Raw genomic sequence first — 18,423 nt, forward strand, 5'->3', positions numbered from 1 at the left:
GTTATACAAACAGTTCAGTTCAGTCACTCAGTTGTGTCCGACTCATTGCGACACCATGAATCACAGCACACCAGGCCTCCCTGTCCATCACCAACTCCTAGAGTTCACTCAGACTCACGTCCATCGAGTCAGTGATGTCATCCAGCCATCTCATCCTCAGTCGTCCCCTTCTCCTCCTGCCCCCAATCCCTCCAGCATCAGAGTCTTTTCTGATGAGTCAGCTGTTCGCATGAGGTGGCCAAAGTACTGGAGTTTTAGCCCTAGCATCATTCCTTCCAAAGAATACCTGGGGCTGATCTCCTTCAGAATGGACTGGTTGGATCTCCTTGCAGTCCAAGGGACTCTCAAGAGTCTTCTCCAACATACATAGTAATGAGAGTAATAATTGCATTCATCCACTGCCATAGCAGGAAGTTTGCTGTACACACAAGAGTGTTACTGAAATGAAAATGGTATTGGGGATGAAGAAAAGGGGATAATCTTTAGAGGAGTATAACCTGTATTTGATAATCATGTAGATGTATAGGAAGAGGAAGGGTTATGGGTGGCATCCCATTTCTGTTTGGGAAATGTATTAGTTGATACCTGCAGTGGCTTGAATGGTGCTTCCCCCCAAATTCATGTCTACACACAGAACCTCAGAATGTGACCTTATTTGGAAATAGGGTCTTTGGAAATGTAATTAATGTGCGGATGGAGATAAGGTCATAGCAGATTGTGACCGAGTATCTTCAGAGGCTGCACAGAGACTCAGAGAAGAAGGCTATGTGAGGATGGAGTCAGAGATTGAAGAGGGACAGGCATACAAGTCAAACAGCCATGGCATTAGGAGACCGGCATGGGATAGTTTCTCTTTCAGGGTCTCCAGGAGTCATGAGCCGTGCCACTACCTGGATTCCAGGGTCCTGCATTCCGAGCTGTGAGAAAATGAAACTTTGTCCTTTTAAGCCACCTAGTTTGTGGTAATTTGTTATGACACCTGTAGGAGACTGATACCACTCACTGAAGTAAGAAACCCAGAAGACGGAGCAGGACTGGCAGAGAAGAGAATGGGTCGCATTTAGGAGTCTGTGCATTGTTAAGATCTTCATCCTTTTTTGCATATTCCCAACATAGTTTCCTGGGCTTCCCTGGTGGCTCTGACAGTAAAGAATCCGCCTGCAATGCGGAAGACCTGGGTTCGATCCCTGGGTTGGGAAGATGCCCTGGAGGAGGCCATGGCAACCCACTCCAGGATTCTTGCCTGGAGAATCCCATGGACAGAGGAGCCTGGTGGGCTACAGTGCATGGGGTCGCTAAAAGTCGGACACAACTGAGTGACTAAGCACAGCACAGCAACGTGGTTTCCTAATTACTTCTTAACCCCTCCAAATCATCCTTTCATTGCCAGAATTCATTCTAAAGTGATTCATATTAAGGTTCATATCGAAAAAGACAGCTCTGACTCTGTTACTCTCTTTGGATACCTCCTTATCACTGCTTCCCACGTGGCACTAGTGGTAAGAACCCACCTGTAAATGCAGGAGACATTAGAGATGTGAGTTTGATCCCTGGGTTGGGAGGATCCCCTGGAGGAGGAAATGGCAACCCACTCCAGTATTCTTGCCTGGAGAATCCCATGGACAGAGGAGCCTGGCAGGCTACTGTCCATAGGGTTGCACACAGTTGGACACGCCTGAAGTGACTTAGCAGCCACATTATCACTTACTGGCTAAAATTCATACGCTGGCACGTTGATCAGTGCCCAGTCTGTTTGTCCTTATCTCTCCTCACCCCTTGTTAGCTGCTTGTCCCTCAGTCAAACTGGTCTAATTTCTTTTCTCTGAATAGGCCTGCTCTTTCTTGGCATCTGTACTTCGGCATAGACTTTTGTGTATAGTAACTTCTCTGTCCCCTTTGTCTAGAGGATCAAACACCCTCATCTTTCAAGACACCGCTTACATCACCATTTGTTTTGAAGGCTTTCCTCACCCAGCAAGCCTTAGTCATAACACCTTGAAACTCAAGCTGTTATAAGATTTGTTACATTGGACTGTAACTAGTGGTTGCCACATTTCTCTACTTCTGTAAAGTAAGCTCCTTGAAGGTCAAGATTTTGTTATAGGTGAAATTATCTGAACTATCAAATGCTTGTGAAAGCTGACTTTTGAGGGTAACAGTATCCCTGTGTGAACCCATTTTGGTTTCTGAAAATTGGTTGGTAGTTTCTTCTCTGCATGGTTCTTCCCACACCATATTGAGAAGTCAATAACTCTTTTCAGTGTGGTTATCAAATTGACTTATATATGTGGATTACAGAGTTGGCCCCTTTCAGGGGCCAATTTTTGGAAACTTGGAACTCATACATTAAATATTAACCTTCCTGACCTGCTTGTCTCTGTATCTCACCTGCTAGGGGTTTTCATATCTCAGACCTTCCCCTTCTCTGTGTATTAGCTGATCTCCATTCAGCATTCCCTTCTTTCTGACTCCCTTTGTTTCTTCTTGATTTGGTACATCACACATGCCTCTGTACAGGTGTTTACAACACTTTACATCATAATTGGAAATGTATTTTTAATGCCATTCTATTAGACATAAAATCCTCAAGGGCAGAATCCATGTCTTATTTATCAGTTTTTTTCTCCAGATCCTGGTACAGTGTATATACTCTACAAATGTTTATTTGAATGAGTAAATCATTTGAAACAACTTTATTTTGTTCTGCCATGAATCCTCAGGGATTACCAGTAATCATTCTGTAATACAGGTTTCATGAGAGTTGGGATGATGTCTCTCTGGGCAACTCTGCTATCCATTGTGTCTAAGATGGTGCCCACCACATTATTGAATGACTGAATCAGTCACAAAGATATGATTTCTGAGTTACTATTTCATGGTATTCCATTTTAAGAACAAGTTGAAGCTGACTGAAAGTAACTTTAAACATCACTGTATTAGAGTACTGAGTATGGATTTAGTGTACTTGTAATGTTTCTAGTATATTGGGTAGGTTCATTCTCTTTACTCCACCTCCAGTTTGGTCATAGAGCAACTGAATTCTTTACATTAAAATGAAAACTGAAAGCATTTTGATATTGTTTGGAACTTCATTTTGAGGTTTAAAATACTTTAACTTTTAAAAATACACCACAGATTTATCTACTTTCTTCCATTTCAGATCCCCTAACTCTAGTTCAGTCACATTGCCTCCCATATTACACATAGCTGCCTTTTAAAAAACATAAATATGGTCATATCATTCTGTTTTAAATTCCTCAATTGTACTTTGAGTTAATTCAGATTCTTTATCACTGATGAGCTCTCTGGGATCTGACCTCTGGATAGCTCTCCAGTGTCATGTCTTATCATTCTTCCCATTTTTTTCTGTATGGCCCAGTCCACATGGGTCTCCTTTCAGAAACTAAAACAATAATTCTTAAATTTTTTGGTCTCAGGACTCCTTTACAATTATAAGGTCCTCAGAGAGCTTTTTATGAAAAAGAGAAATACAGGTTATATCTACTGGTATTTACTGTATTAGAAATTAAAACTGAGAAAACTAAATATTTACTGCATTGGCCAAAGGATTCAACAAGCCGGAATCAAGATTGCCGGGAAAAAATATCAATAACCTCAGATAGGCAGATGACCCACCTTTATGGCAGAAAGCGAAGACTAAAGAGCCTCTTGATGAAAGTGAAAGGGGAGAGTGAAAAAGTTGGCTTAAAACTCAACATTCAGAAAACTAAGATATGGCATCTGGTCCCATCACTTCATGGGAAATAGATGGGAAAACAATGAAAACAGAGACTACTTGGGGGGCTCCAAAATCACTGCAGATGGTGACTGCAGCCATGAAATTAAAAGACGCTTGCTCCTTGGGAAAGAAGTTATGATCAACCTACATAGCATATTAAAAAGCAGAGACATTCCTCTGCCAACAAAGGTCCGTCTAGTCAAAGCTATGGTTTTTCCAGTAGTCGTGAATGGATGTGAGAGCTAGACCATAAAGAAAGCTGAGCATTGAAGAATTGATGCTTTTGAACTGTGGTGTTGGTGAAGACTTCAAGAGTCCCTTGGATTGCAAGGAGATCATACCGGTCAATCCTAAAGGAAATCAGTCCTGAATATTCATTGGAAGGACTGTTGCTGAAGCTGAAACTCTTAACACTTTGGCCACCTGATGCGAAGAACTGACTCATTGGAAAAGACCCTGATGATGGGAAAGATTGAAGGCAGGAGGAGAAGGGGAGAACAGAGGATGAGACTGTTGGATGGCATTACCGACTCTATGGACATGAGTTTGAGCAAGCTCCAGGAGTTGGTGATGGACAGGGGAGCCTGGCATGCTGCAGTCTATGGGGTCGGAAAGAGCCAGACATGACTGAGCAACTGAACTGAACAGAACTAAAAAGATTCATTCAGTGTTTCCCAAATGAACCTTTGGCCAACCTGGTATTATATCAGTTAAAAGTAGTGACAGGATATAGCACAGGGAACTAGTCAACATCTTGTAATAACCTATCATGGAAATAATTTCAAAGATAATATATGTATATGTATATAACTATATAAACATGTATAATCTTGCTGTGCATGTGAAACATTGTAAGTCAACTATACTTCAAAAAATGTATATATTAAAAAAGCAACAATAAACCCATTGTGTGTTAATATAATTATTAATTAAAATAACTCTCAGTTCAGTTCAGTCGCTCAGTCGTGTCCGACTCTTTGCGACCCCATGAATTGCAGCACGCCAGGCCTCCCTGTCCATCACAATCTCCTGGAGTTCCCTCAGACTCACGTCCATCGAGTCTGTGACGCCATCCAGCCATCTCATCCTCTGTCGTTCCCTTCTCCTGCCCCCAATCCCTCCCAGCATCAGAGTCTTTTCCAATGAGTCAACTCTTCGCATGAGGTGGCCAAAGTATTGGAGCTTCAGCTTTAGCATCATTCCTTCCAAAGAAATCCCAGGGCTGATCTCCTTCAGAGTGGACTGGTTGGATCTCCTTGCAGTCCAAGGGACTCTCAAGAGTCTTCTCCAACACCACAGTTCAAACGCATCAATTCTTTGGCGCTCAGCCTTCTTCACAGTCCAACTCTCACATCCATACATGACCACAGGAAAAACCATAGCCTTGACTAGACGGACCTTAGTCGGCAAAGTAATGTCTCTGCTTTCAAATATAGTATCTAGATTGGTCATAACTTTTCTTCCAAGGAGTAAGCGTCTTTTAATTTCATGGCTTTAGTCACCATCTGCAGTGATCTTGGAGCCCAAAAGAATTAAGTTTGACACTGTTTTCACTGTTTCCCATCTATTTCCCATGAAGTGATGGGACCAGATGCCATGATCTTCATTTTCTGAATGTTGACCTTTAAGCCAACTTTTTCTCTCTCCTCTTTCACTTTCATCAAGAGGCTTTTTAGCTCCTCTTCACTTTCTGCCATAAGGGTGGTGTCATCTGCATATCTGAGGTGACTGATATTTCTCCCGGCAGTCTTGATTACAGCTTATGCTTCTTCCAGTCCAGCGTTTCTCATGATGTACTCTGCATAGAAGTTAAATAAGCAGGGTGACAATATATAGCCTTGATGTACTCCTTTTCCTATTTGGAACCAGTCTGTTGTTCCATGTCCAGCTCCAGCTGTTGCTTCCTGGCCTGCATACAGATTTCTCAAGAGACAGGTCAGGTGGTCTGGTATTCCCATCTCTGTCAGAATTTTCCACAGTTTATTGTGATCCACACAGGCAAAGGCTTTGGCATAGTCAATAAAGCAGAAATAGATGTTCTTCTGGAACTCTCTTGCTTTTTCCATGATCCAGCGGATGTTGGCAATTTGATCTCTGGTTCCTCTGCCTTTTCTAAAACCAGCTTGAACATCAGGGAGTTCACAGTTCACGTATTGCTGAAGCCTGGCTTGGAGAATTTTGAGCATTACTTTACTAGCATGTGAGATGAGTGCAATTGTGCGGTAGTTTGAGCATTCTTTGGCATTGCCTTTCTTTGGAATTGGAATGAAAACTGACCTTTTCCAGTCCTGTGGCCACTGCTGAGTTTTCCAAACTTGCTGGCATATTGAGTGCAGCACTTTCACAGCATCATCTTTCAGGATTTGAAACAGCTCCACTGGAATTCCATCACCTCCACTAGCTTTGTTCGTAGTGATGCTTTCTAAGGCCCACTTGACTTTACATTCCAAGATGTCTGGCTCTAGTGATCACATCATCATGATTATCTGGGTTGTGAAGATCTTTTTGTACAGTTCTTCTGTACAGTATTCTTGCCACCTCTTCTTAATATCTTTTGCTTCTGTTAGGTCCCTACCATTTCTGTCCTTTATTGAGCCCATCTGTGCATGCAATGTTCCCTTGGTATCTCTAATTTTCTTGAAGAGATCTCTAGTCTTTCCCATTCTGTTGTTTTCCTCTATTTCTTTGCATTGATCACTGAGCAAGGCGTTCTTATCTCTTCTTGCTATTCTTTGGAACTCTGCATTCAGATGCTTATATCTTTCCTTTTCTCCTTTGCTTTTCACCTCTCTTCTTTTCACAGCTATTTGTAAGGCCTCCTCAGACAGCCATTTTGCTTTTTTGCATTTCTTTTCCATGGGGATGATCTTGATCCCTGTCTCCTATACAATGTCACGAACCTCATTCCATAGTTCATCAGGCACTCTATCTATCAGATCTAGGCCCTTAAATTTATTTCTCACTTCCACTGTATAATCATAAGGGATTTGATTTAGGTCATACCTGAATGGTCTAGTGGTTTTCCCTACTTTCTTCAATTTGAGTCTGAATTTGGCAATAAGGAGTTCATGATCTGAGCGACAGTCAGCTCTTGGTCTTGTTTTTGTTGACTGTATAGAACTTCTCCATCTTTGGCTGCAAAGAATAAAATCAATCTGATTTCGGTGTTTACCATCTGGTGATGTCCATGTGTAGAGTCTTCTCTTGTGTTGTTGGAAGAGGGTGTTTGCTACGACCAGTGCATTTTCTTGGCAAAACTCTATTAGTCTTTGCCCTGCTTTATTCCACATTCCAAGGCCAAATTTGCCTATTACTCCAGGTGTTTCTTGACTTCCTCCTTTTGCATTCCAGTGCCCTATAATGAAAAGGACATCTTTTTTGTGTGTTAGTTCTAAAAGGTCTTGTAGTTCTTCATAAAACTGTTCAGCTTCAGCTTCTTCAGCGTTACTGGTTGGGGCATAGACTTGGATAACTGTGATATTGAATAATTTACCTTGGAGATGAACAGAGATCATTCTGTCGTTTTTGAGATTGCATCCAAGTACTGCATTTTGGACTCTTTTGTTGACCATGATGGCTACTCCATTTCTTCTGAGGGATTCCTGCCTGCAGTAGTAGATATAATGGTCATCTGAGTTAAAATAACTATACTTCCCCCAAAATTATGAGTAGCATTGTTTTACATTAAAAAAACAATCTGTCTCAATAGATAGCTGGACTCTTGTATCTGCTTTTACATTCAGACAGTTGTGATATGTGGTTTTGGCTCTAGAAAGAAACTTTGACCTCATAGAGATAAGTACTTCGATAAGGGAGCAGTATTTTAATAGCTATTTCAGATAATTATGGATATTCTTTGATAGTAAAAGGTAGTTACTTAAAAATTAGTTACAATGTGGAGTATGAAACTATCAGTGAACTTTTTATATACCGTCACATTAAAATACATTGGTCTATCTCTTGTAGCCTTTGAATGAATCTTTACCAAGGCATGATTTTAACGTTTTGTGTGGTCATTTTGAAAACATTGGTTTGCTGGGTTATCCAGATCTTCCAAATGTGGACACACCTCATAATAGAATATCAAAAAATCTCTCCAGTCACATGAGAAATTTTTGGGAAGCTGTCAGGTTTATGGTGCTGGATTCAGATTTTCCAAAATTCTAAATTTCACTTGAAAGTGTAAATTTTTACCATTGGCAACAAATGCTGTCAGTTGTTTTCCTTGGAATACCAGATTCACTTTATTTATCTTTAAGAACATGTCTGCCAGATATATCAATCTTAACCACAGTTTGTTCTTCTTTCAAATAAAAATGTGTTCCAAGAAAAAAGTGTTCAGCTTTGCAATTTAAGCAGTTGCATAAGTGCTTTTTTCTTAAGAAAAAATAGTTTGATACACAGCAAAGTGAAAATGAAAAGGCAAGTTTTAGTCGCTCAGTAGTGTCTGACTCTGTGCAACCCCATGGACTGTAGCCCGCCAGGCTCCTCTGTTGAAATTTTCCAGGCAAGAATGCTGGAGTGGGTTGCCATTTGCTCCTCCAGGGGATCTTCCCGACCCAGGGATTGAACCCAAGTCTCCTGTATTACAGTCTGAGCCGTCGGGGAAGCATCAGGGATGCTTTATGCATGCTTCCCATTTCATCCCACAGAACATTAAAAACTTACTCAAGGGTTGAGATTTTTAGAAATTGATAATTTTGCTGCTTTATTGGGACATTTTGAAGTGTTTTTTGTTTTGTACTGGGAGTGCATGTTAGTGAAGCATACATTGACTGCTGGTAGTTTGGTGGCACTGCCTTGATGTGTTGTCAGCCTTCTAGTCATTATTGCTTTAACATCTTTGGAATAAATGTCAACACAGTGAAAAGGGCAAATAATGCTTTATTATTATGAAAATAGTTTTGGCTCTGAATTGGTCACCAGTGAGAACTGCTGCTCTTATAATAACTGCAGCTGTTCCCAGAAGTGTTCCCAGAAGGATAGCCATACACTCCCACCCCACTAATTGTCTTTGTTTAGCTCCTTTCAGACAGCTTATTATGGCTTTTAATTATGTATATTACTACTGACTTTGTAATGACCTTGGACAAGTTACCTAATCTCTCTGCTTCACTTACCTTCATACAGAAAAGTATCTTTGAGGATTATTGTGAGGATTAGGACAATTAAAACATGAGTTTGTTCACAACAGTGCCTGGCACATGGTTAATGCTATTATTATATATGTCATTCATTTTCTGTATGAGCCGCCTCGTGCGCAAGGTTTGAATGGCAGGATCCACATTTGTTTTGTCTAGCAGTGTATCCCTTGAGCCCAGCTCACTGCCTGGCATATATTGGTGCTTAATAAATAGTTGCTGAATAAATGTGTGATGATGTGGGAGACTAAAAATGGCTGTAGAATACTTTGGGGAGAAATGATGACAGATGAAGTTAGTCGTCTTTATGCTTGGATTGGAAATTGCAGCAGAGAGGTAGAGTTTTCTCACAGAACTTTGGTAAGCCAAATGAACATACTATTTCAAGAGCTGATATGTAATTTAAAAAGACGATATTATTTCCTATCTTGAGTTAACAGAGCTTCATGTTTAACCTTTGAATATATTTTCTGTTTGGTCACAGTCTTTGCTTTAGAACAGGACTCATTGGCTTTTTATAATCTTGGATATTAGAGCAGCGCCAAGTATCCTGGTCACAGGAAGAAAAGAGAAAATAGAGAAAGAGTCTTTATAAACGTGTGGGTTAAATTAAATGAGCTGTAAGACTTTGTTTGGCTATTTTGAAGAAGTAGAAGAAAAGAAAGAATGAATCAAAATGCTTTCATTAGTAACATTATCCCCTTGATTCTTGTCACAGAGGGGAAAAGGCCATGTGAAGCAATGATGCTCTTGTCTGTCAGGTAGCTTACAACCTTTTGTATAAGAATGATAGATTCTTTTAAAAGTTTAGACCCTGGGGGAAAAAAGACAGTCTTACTGGATAAAATAGCATTGTTTGCTTAAATGAGGCAAGGAAAATTATATAATCTGTAAAGTTTCTCCTATTAATAGGAAGCTCAATATTTAATACTCAATAAACTGTAGAAAGGCTTTTATCTTTACCAGTCATATCCCACCATCAGTGTATGATTTTTATTTTTTACATTTGTTTGATTGATCTTATGAGCTTTAAAACCTTTGAGGAAAGTAGGTGGGTATAGATGATAAATTTTTGGTGTTATTGCTGGAGATTTAAATTCCAATGTGTACTTTCATCCTAAATTGCATTTCCAAATAGTAAAAACATACATTTAAAAGCATAATTGTTTCTTTTTACTGACGTAATTACATTTTATACACATATTTTAAAGCAAAGTATAGAAGCGTTTGCAGGGAAATGTGGTCTTTATCAGCAGCTTTGTATGCTGTGGTTCATAACAGTCAAATTGCTATTTGAAGTCAACTGTTTCCTTTGTAATTCTCACAAAGAACAACTCTGAGTGTGTGTGCTTTTGTGTGCATGCCTGTCCATGCCTGCATGTGTGTTTGTGTGTGTGTGTGGACATGCATTTGGATATTTGGGGGGTGAGGCTGACTATGTGGTGTATGTTCAGAGTAGTTTCTTGCTTAGAGCTCTAATTCTGAGATTTGGGATGTGATCTCGTTTGGAACTCACGGACTCCTTCCTTTCCATTTTTCCTATTACTGCCAGAATTATAAAGGATGTCAGGAGGTCTTGAGTTTTAATCCCATACAGTTTGTAATTTAGGACAACTCACCTAATCTCTTTGGACCTCAATTCTTCATGTGCAAAATAAAAATGTTTTACCAGATTTTTAATTTAGATTCTTAGCTTAGACTTTGTAAAATTTTATCAAAAGAGCTGTATGAAATGCCCAAAGTAATGAATGACCTGGATCAAAGTTCCCTGCTGTTGGATGTTTGCTCATTTCTTGTCTTAGTTTAATCCTCCCCAGAACAGGAGATTTGGGGGGATGCTTAAGGTAAAGTAATTGCCTTTTTTATCCATAAGATAGTTAAATAGAAACTAGCCTACGTCTAGAAATAAAAAATACAGCTGTTGTATGTTTTTACAAAATTGTGTGGACAGAGGATTAAAGTCTAGACAGTGTGGAATAATAGGAAACTCTGAATAAAAAATTGCTTTGCTTTTTGGTGCCACAGAGTGGAATCCAGTAGTTAAGAATTAGAAAGGAATTGAATTGATGGAAAAGAATTTGAGGTAAGAAATAGAATAGTAATGACTACATATACAAATGAATGGTAATGATAATCCTAAAAAATCCTAAAAAGTTATTTAGATACACTGTCTTTCTGTCTTTTTCATTCCTGAGAATACTGCATTCTTATATTGCAGAATATGCCCAGAATTCTCATACATCTCCCCGCTCCATTCTAGCTGATAATGGAGGTCCAGGGACTATATTTGAGAATCACTGCCTTAGAAAATCTCACCATTGGTTGATTTAATGACCTTTAAGTGAAAGTCAAGGACCTAAGGCTTAGAGATCCTCCTAGAGTGAAGTCTTTTTGTTCTTTTTGAGTTCTAGAGAAGGAATATCCTGATGGTCAGCTTTTTTTTTTTTTTTCCCTCCCATGAATGAGTCCAAAATCGAATGCAGGAAAGTGAAAAGAATGAATCCCAAATAAAGTCTATATGTAAGGTAGTCTTTAACTGGTTTTGATTTTGCTTTTTAAAAGATTTTTTTAGATATCAGTGTAGAAATGTAAGAGTTGAAGTTTGAAATCAACTATTTATTTTTTAATTTTCATTCTTTCCTGGTTATTGCATGGCCACGGTTAGTGATGTGAAAGATGCTCAGGTGATTTTTTATGGTCAAGCTAGTTGTGAGTCTTATTTACTAGCTGTGTGATCTTGGGCCAATTGCTTAAACTCTGATTTCCAGTTTCCTTAACTATTAAAAAAGGAGAGAGAGAAAGAATGATGATAAGAATTACAAATGACACATGGTACATGTACACCTGCCATATGGTAGGTAAATGCTTGTTTTGTGGTAACTGTGAATATTGTTAGTAAGTTAAACAGGTATTGTAGCAGTAGAAACATTTTTTCCTTACAGCTAACTGCTTGATAACACATCTGCTTCCTTGCCCCAGGAGTGAGGATTGGGTTCAAAGGGCTGTTCTACCACTGTCTGATCGGATAGCCATAGAAAGAAAATCAGCTGTGATGAGTGTTGATTTTGTTATCTAAATAGTAATCGTCATAATCATAGTCTTTATGTTCTCTAAGATCTCTCTGATTATAAAATCCTGTTGTATTAGGAGGGTAGCCATTTAATAAAATATGGAAATTTATAATCTTCACATAAAATGTATCACTAACTTTTCTTTTTTTTTTTTTTTAGTTTTTTATTTTTTAAATTTTAAAATCTTTAATTCTTACATGCGTTCCCAAACATGTCACTAACTTTTCTTAGCAGCTAAAATGCTTATATCATAGACAAGACTTATTTAAATATTAATAAATTTAGAGTAAATTTGAAACACTCTGAAACAACTTGGGCTTTGAATTTTGCTACTGCATCCTTGCTTTGTAAAGAATTTTTTCCTTCATTTTTTTAAAGTTGAGCAGTCTCTTGAGAAATTATTTCACTTAATGAAGAGTTCATGTTTATAGTAGGCCACTTTCAGGAGACCTCCATACTGCAGGAACAACAGGGCAGTATGGAGGCCTTTTGAATATTAATCTGCTAACCTAGGGCTTCCCCAGTGGCTCAGCAAGAAAAGAATCCGCCAGCCAATGCAAGAGACGCAGGAGACCCAGGTTCTTTCCCTGGGTCGGTAAGATCCCCTGGAGGAGGACATGGCAGCCCACTCCAGTATTCTTGCCTGGAGCATCCCCATGGAGAGAGGAACCTGGCGGGCTGCAGTCCATGGGGTTGCAAAGAGTTGGACACGACTGAAGTGACTTAGCATGCATGCCCAGTATCCCAAGATATCCTGCTAAATTAATTCATGAATACCACTTATGCTTCTTTGTATCTTTATTAATGCCAGAAGTTTTGCTCAGCTATTAATAAATAATGAGGCTTTTGATTTGAAACATGAATCATAACAGGAAAACCAGACAATACATACCTGTTGAAACACATAATGTACTTCTTGCCACAAACATTGAAGTACCATTATTCCTCAGTATTTGTAGGGGATGGTTCCAGGCCTTCCTAGCCTCTCCCCTGCAGATGCCAGAATCCATGGATGCTAGCTAAAGTCTCCTATATAAAATGTTGCAGTATTTGCATATAAGCAGTGCACATCTTCCCATGTATTTTAAATCATTTCTAAGTTAACCTATAATACCTAATACAATGTGAATGCTATATAAATAGTTGCCAGAATGAAGCAAATTAAGTTTTACTTTTTGGAACTTTCTGAAGTTTCCCCCTGCCCTACTCCCAGCAAATATTTTTGATACACATTTGGTTGAATCTGTAGATGCAGAATGCATAGATACAGAAAGCTGACTGTAAACCTGATTAAACCTTTAGGTTTATATTATAAAAATTTATTTCACTTTGTTTAATTTTACTTTTCTAAATGTGGCTACTGGAAAAATTTAAGTTACACATGTTCATATTAAATTTATCTTAGGCAGTACTGATCTAGCCTATCACAGCTTTTCTGTTGCAGTGAAAATGTGAGAGAAAGATTTCTGGTCTGAGAAAGATCACAATGGATTAAGTTTTAAATTTTAAAACACCTTTTGTAAAAACAGAAGAACTAGAATTATGAAAAAAGAAATCCAGTCATAGCCTCTTAAGCAAAACTAGATGAAGAGAGGGTGTCCTATAAGCCCCAGAACATGGGTGGGTTGAGGCAGCAAGTTCAAGTTCAGTCGCTCAGTCGTGTCCGACTCTCTGCGACCCAATGAATTGCAGCACGCCAGGCCTCCCTGTCCATCACCAACTCCCGGAGTTCACTCAGACTCACGTCTATCGAGTCAGTGATGCCATCCAGCCATCTCATCCTCGGTTGTCCCCTTCTCCTCCTGCCCCCAATCCCTCCCAGCATCAGAGTCTTTTCCAATGAGTCAACTCTTCACATGAGGTGGCCAAAGTACTGGAGTTTCAACTTTAGCATCATCCCTTCCAAAGAAATCCCAGGGCTGATCTCCTTCAGAATGGACTGGTTGGATCTTCTTGCAGTCCAAGGGACTCTCAAGAGTCTTCTCCAACACCACAGTTCAAAAACATCAATTCTTTGGCGCTCAGCCTTCTTCACAGTCCAACTCTCACATCCATACATGACCGCTGGAAACACCATAGCCTTGACTAGACGGACCTTAGTCGGCAAAGTAATGTCTCTGCTTTTGAATATGCTATGTAGGTTGGTCATAACTTTTCTTCCAAGGAGTAAGCATCTTTTAATTTCATGGCTGCAGTCACCATCTGCAGTGATTTTGGAGCCCCCCAAAATAAAGTCTGACACTGTTTCCACTATTTCCCATCTATTTCCCATGAAGTGATGGGACCCACACAAATCATGTGACTGAGCACCTGTGTGGCAGAAGGAATGAATAGCAAGGGGACCCAGACACAGAAGTCACTAACAGAGCCCAAAAGGAGAAGACATCCCTTTGGATGGGAAACACAGGGCCTGAGAACAGCTGGCAAAACTGCCTTCAGGTTGCAGAGGAATGCAAAACAACCACGGGGACACACAAAGAAGCTGCAGGAAGATTAGAAAGTACTGGGCTGGACTCAGAAATTTCTAACAAAAATCGCTTTTGAGAAAGAAGGTCCAATTGTAAAGAAACATTGCTAAAAAATAGAATCCTCTTTGTGCAGGGCAGAAACATGAAGTCTGAAGGGAGGAGAGTTTATTTTCATGTTAGGGATGGAATACATACATAGGTGTCTGATTTCAAAACAGTGGTTCTGGCCACAGAGGCCATGGTTTTAAGTTCACTTTAAGACCAGAGGAGGTACCCACTAGCCTGAAGCTAGGAAAGCTACCCATGCTCACCTTAAACCCCAACATGGAAGTCTCCTCCTCCCTGACAAGTGCTACATGAAAACCCATTTCATTTCAACATAAGTAACAGAAAAGGCTTTTCTGTAAACCCCATATAAATGTACTATATGCAAAAAAAGTAGAAATGAATAGAATAATATGTCAGAGACAATGAAAGCGTGTTCGAGAAATAAGGCTACAAACCAATTGGAAACTGTAAAATATAAACTTAAGGAAATTAATATTGTTAATTCATCTATGAATAGACCAGAATGATTCAGAGATAGAAAAACTCAGAAATAAAGTAATAAAAAGAATACTTGCAGAACTTTGGGGAAAAATAGGGGGAAATTATTTTAGAATGGAGCCTAATTTGGAAGGAACATAAAAAAAATAGGCAATACAGTAAGTATAGCAAGAGGAAAACAAAAAGAATTTAAGAGGAAATTGCAGATATAAAAGATAGGGAAAGAGTAATTCATATTAGTATAATTAGAGACCCTGAAGAAGCATGTGAAAATCGCTCAGTTGTGTCCAACTCTTTGTGACCCCATGGACTATACAGTCCCTGGAATTTTCCAGGCCAGAGTACTGGAGTGAGTAGCTGTTTCCTTCTCCAAGGGGTCTTCCCAACCCAGGGATCGAACCCAGGTCGCCTGCACTGCAGGCGGATTCTTTACCAACTGTTGCAAGGGAAGCCCTGAAGAAGCATGAGACAAAACAAATATTTAAAACTTCTGTCCACAAACCCTCATTTATTGCTGGTAGGAATATAAAGTGGTTCAGTTTCTGTGGCAGTAATCAAGAAGTTTTCATTAAAATCACAATGAAATGCCGCTACATTCCTTCCAGAATGGCTAAAATTAAGAAGACTGACAGTACCGAATGAAGGCAAGGTTGTGAAACTATCATACGTGGTAGGCATGTCAGTTGCTACAGTCATTTGGAAAACTGGCCTTTTCCCCTGAGGTTTTACACAGTCATACTCTGTAACCCAGAAGTTTCCTTCCTAGGTATATACTCATTAGAACTGTATTTCATATAAATCTGCGTAGGGTATTGCTAGTGTCCCTGTCTTCACCTCCTTACCTGCAGATATCATGTGGCTGAAATGTCATTGAGAGAAAATGTTCCATGGTTATATGGTGTTGATGGTTGTATAATTCTGTGATTATGCTAAAAATCACTGAATCATATACTTAAAAAGTGATTTTTTGTGAATTATATCTCAAGCTGCTGTTAAAAACAAAAATGAAATGTCACTGGGAACATGTAGTGATTTCCTGTCAGATTCAATCTCAGTTTTGGTTTATCAAAGCCATTTGTTGTATCTAGCCTCACTTTCCTCTCCAGTCTTGTCCAGTCTTTTGTGTACAGTCCACTCAGTAGTCTTAGTCTTGCTGATAACATCCTCATATTCTAGTAAGTGCTTTCATATATATGCTTAATAATATGAAAATAGTCAAAGCATGGGTATTATTCCTATTTTATTTACTTAAAAATTTTATTGAAGTATAGTTGATTTATGTCAATTTCAGATTTCAGCATAGCAATTTGACATTTTTATGACATTTACTCCATTTAAAGGTAGAATATTGTGGATATTCCTTCTTGTTCTACATTATATCCTTATATCTTATTTATTTATACCTAGTGGATACTATACTATTTTAAAACCAAGGAAACTTGAGACAGAATGATTGATCTGAAATCACAAGGCTAGTATTAGAATTCGCTTCAACTTAAAGATGCTTACTGGGCATCTTTCGTATGCTAGGCACTAGCTGGTGCAGTTGGGAGACTGAAATAGACTCCTGTCCTCTGCTCTCTGTCCTCGGGGAATTCACCTTCGGGGCTTCGAGTCCTGGTCTGTCCTTGCTGGTCTTCTCGTCTCGTTTGCTTTATTGGTTCGATTTTGTTCTTGTCCTTTAACTTCAAAGCCCTTCTAAGCTCTCTTTTCCTTACTAACCTTCTTTAAACCTTCCTTTGCTTTTAATTCCTGAGGACCTGACCAATTCTAAATATATCTGTAACTTGCCACATTTTTTTGTTTTGATTGGTTCCAATGCAGATTTATTGCCTCAGTTGATAAGAAAGCTTCTCAAGGGCATAAATAAGTATCACCTATAATTTAGAACATATTCTCCACAGTTTTACCTCATTGGGCCAGCATGCTTCTTGGCTTTTGAGATGCTTAGTGGTAAAGTTTATGTTAAATAGAAAACCAAGGCCATGCTTCAGCAATACATGAACTGTGAACTTCCTGATGTTCAAGCTGGTTTTAGAAAAGGCAAAATAACCAGAGATCAAATTGCCAACATCTGCTGGATCATTGAAAAAGCAAGAGAGTTCCAGAAAAACATCTATTTCTGCTTTATTGACTATGCCAAAGCCTTTGTGTGGATCACAATAAACTGTGGAAAATTCTGAAAGATGGGAATACCAGACCACCTGACCGGCCTCTTGAGAAATCTATGTGCAGGTCAGGAAGCAACAGTTAAAACCGGACATGGAACAACAGACTGGTTCCAAATAGGAAAAGGAGTACGTCAAGGCTGTATATTGTCACCCTGCTTATTTAACTTCTGTGCAGAGTACATCATGAGAAACGTTGGGCTGGAAGAAGCACAAGCTGGAATCAAGATTGCCGGGAGAAATATCAGTCACCTCAGATATGCAGATGACACCACCCTTATGGCAGAAAGTGAAGAGGAGCTAAAGAGCCTCTTGATGAAAGTGAAAGAGGAGAGTGAAAAAGTTGGCTTAAAATTCAACATTCAGAAAACTAAGATCATGGTCCCATCATTTCATGGGAAATAGATGGGAAATAGTGGAAACAGTGTCAGACTTTATTTTTGGGGGCTCCAAAATCACTGCAGATGGTGATTGCAGCCATGAAATTAAAAGACGCTTACTCCTTGGAAGGAAAGTTATGACCAACCTAGATAACATATTAAAAAGCAGAGACATTACTTTGCCAACAAAGGTCCGTCTAGTCAAGGCTATGGTTTTTCCAGTGGTCATGTATGGATGTGAGAGTTGGACTGTGAAGAAAGCTGAGCGCTGAAGAATTGATGCTTTTGAACAGTGGTGTTGGAGAAGACTCTTGAAAGTCCCTTGGACAGCAAGGAGATCCACCCAGTCCATTCTAAGGGAGATCAGCTCTGGGATTTCTTTGGAAGGGATTATGCTAAAGTTGAAACTCCAGTACTTTGGCCACCTCATGCAAAGAGTTAGCTCATTGGAAAAGACTCTGATGCTGGGAGGGATTGGGGGCAGGAGGAGAAGGGGACAACCGAGGATGAGATGGCTGGATGGCATCAATGACTCGATGGACATGAGTTTGAGCAAACTCCGGGAGTTGGTGATGGACAGGGAGGCCTGGCGTGCTGCAATTCATTGGATCGCAAAGAATCGGACACGACTGAGAGACTGAACTGAACTGAAGGCCTTGCCTTAGTCTTTACTTGTGAGCTGGAGAGATCGAAGGCACACAAGGGATATATCCTGTGTGCTATTGTAAAACAATGTGTCAGTTGTGAAAAATGAAAAACTTCAGATTGAATAGCTAAATGGTTCTGATGGGTTGTTCTGCTATCCTGTAACAGTTACGATAGCTTACAGTTAACTCTGGTCTTTGGACCCACGGTAGTTCAGTAGTTTGTACGGAAGCACCGAAAATAACTGCTAGATGGTGATTAGGCT

General features: G+C 39.5%; 1 protein-coding gene across 2 annotated transcripts in view; it reads left to right on the forward strand.

Moving 5' to 3' along the window:
* GOPC (golgi associated PDZ and coiled-coil motif containing) overlaps positions 1–18,423 on the forward strand; it is a 45,778-nt gene that overhangs the window by 5,930 nt on the left and 21,425 nt on the right. The window lies entirely within an intron of this gene.

The sequence above is a fragment of the Ovis aries genome, chromosome 8 (assembly GCF_016772045.2).
Source record: "Ovis aries strain OAR_USU_Benz2616 breed Rambouillet chromosome 8, ARS-UI_Ramb_v3.0, whole genome shotgun sequence".
Classification (NCBI taxonomy): Eukaryota; Metazoa; Chordata; class Mammalia; order Artiodactyla; family Bovidae; genus Ovis; species Ovis aries.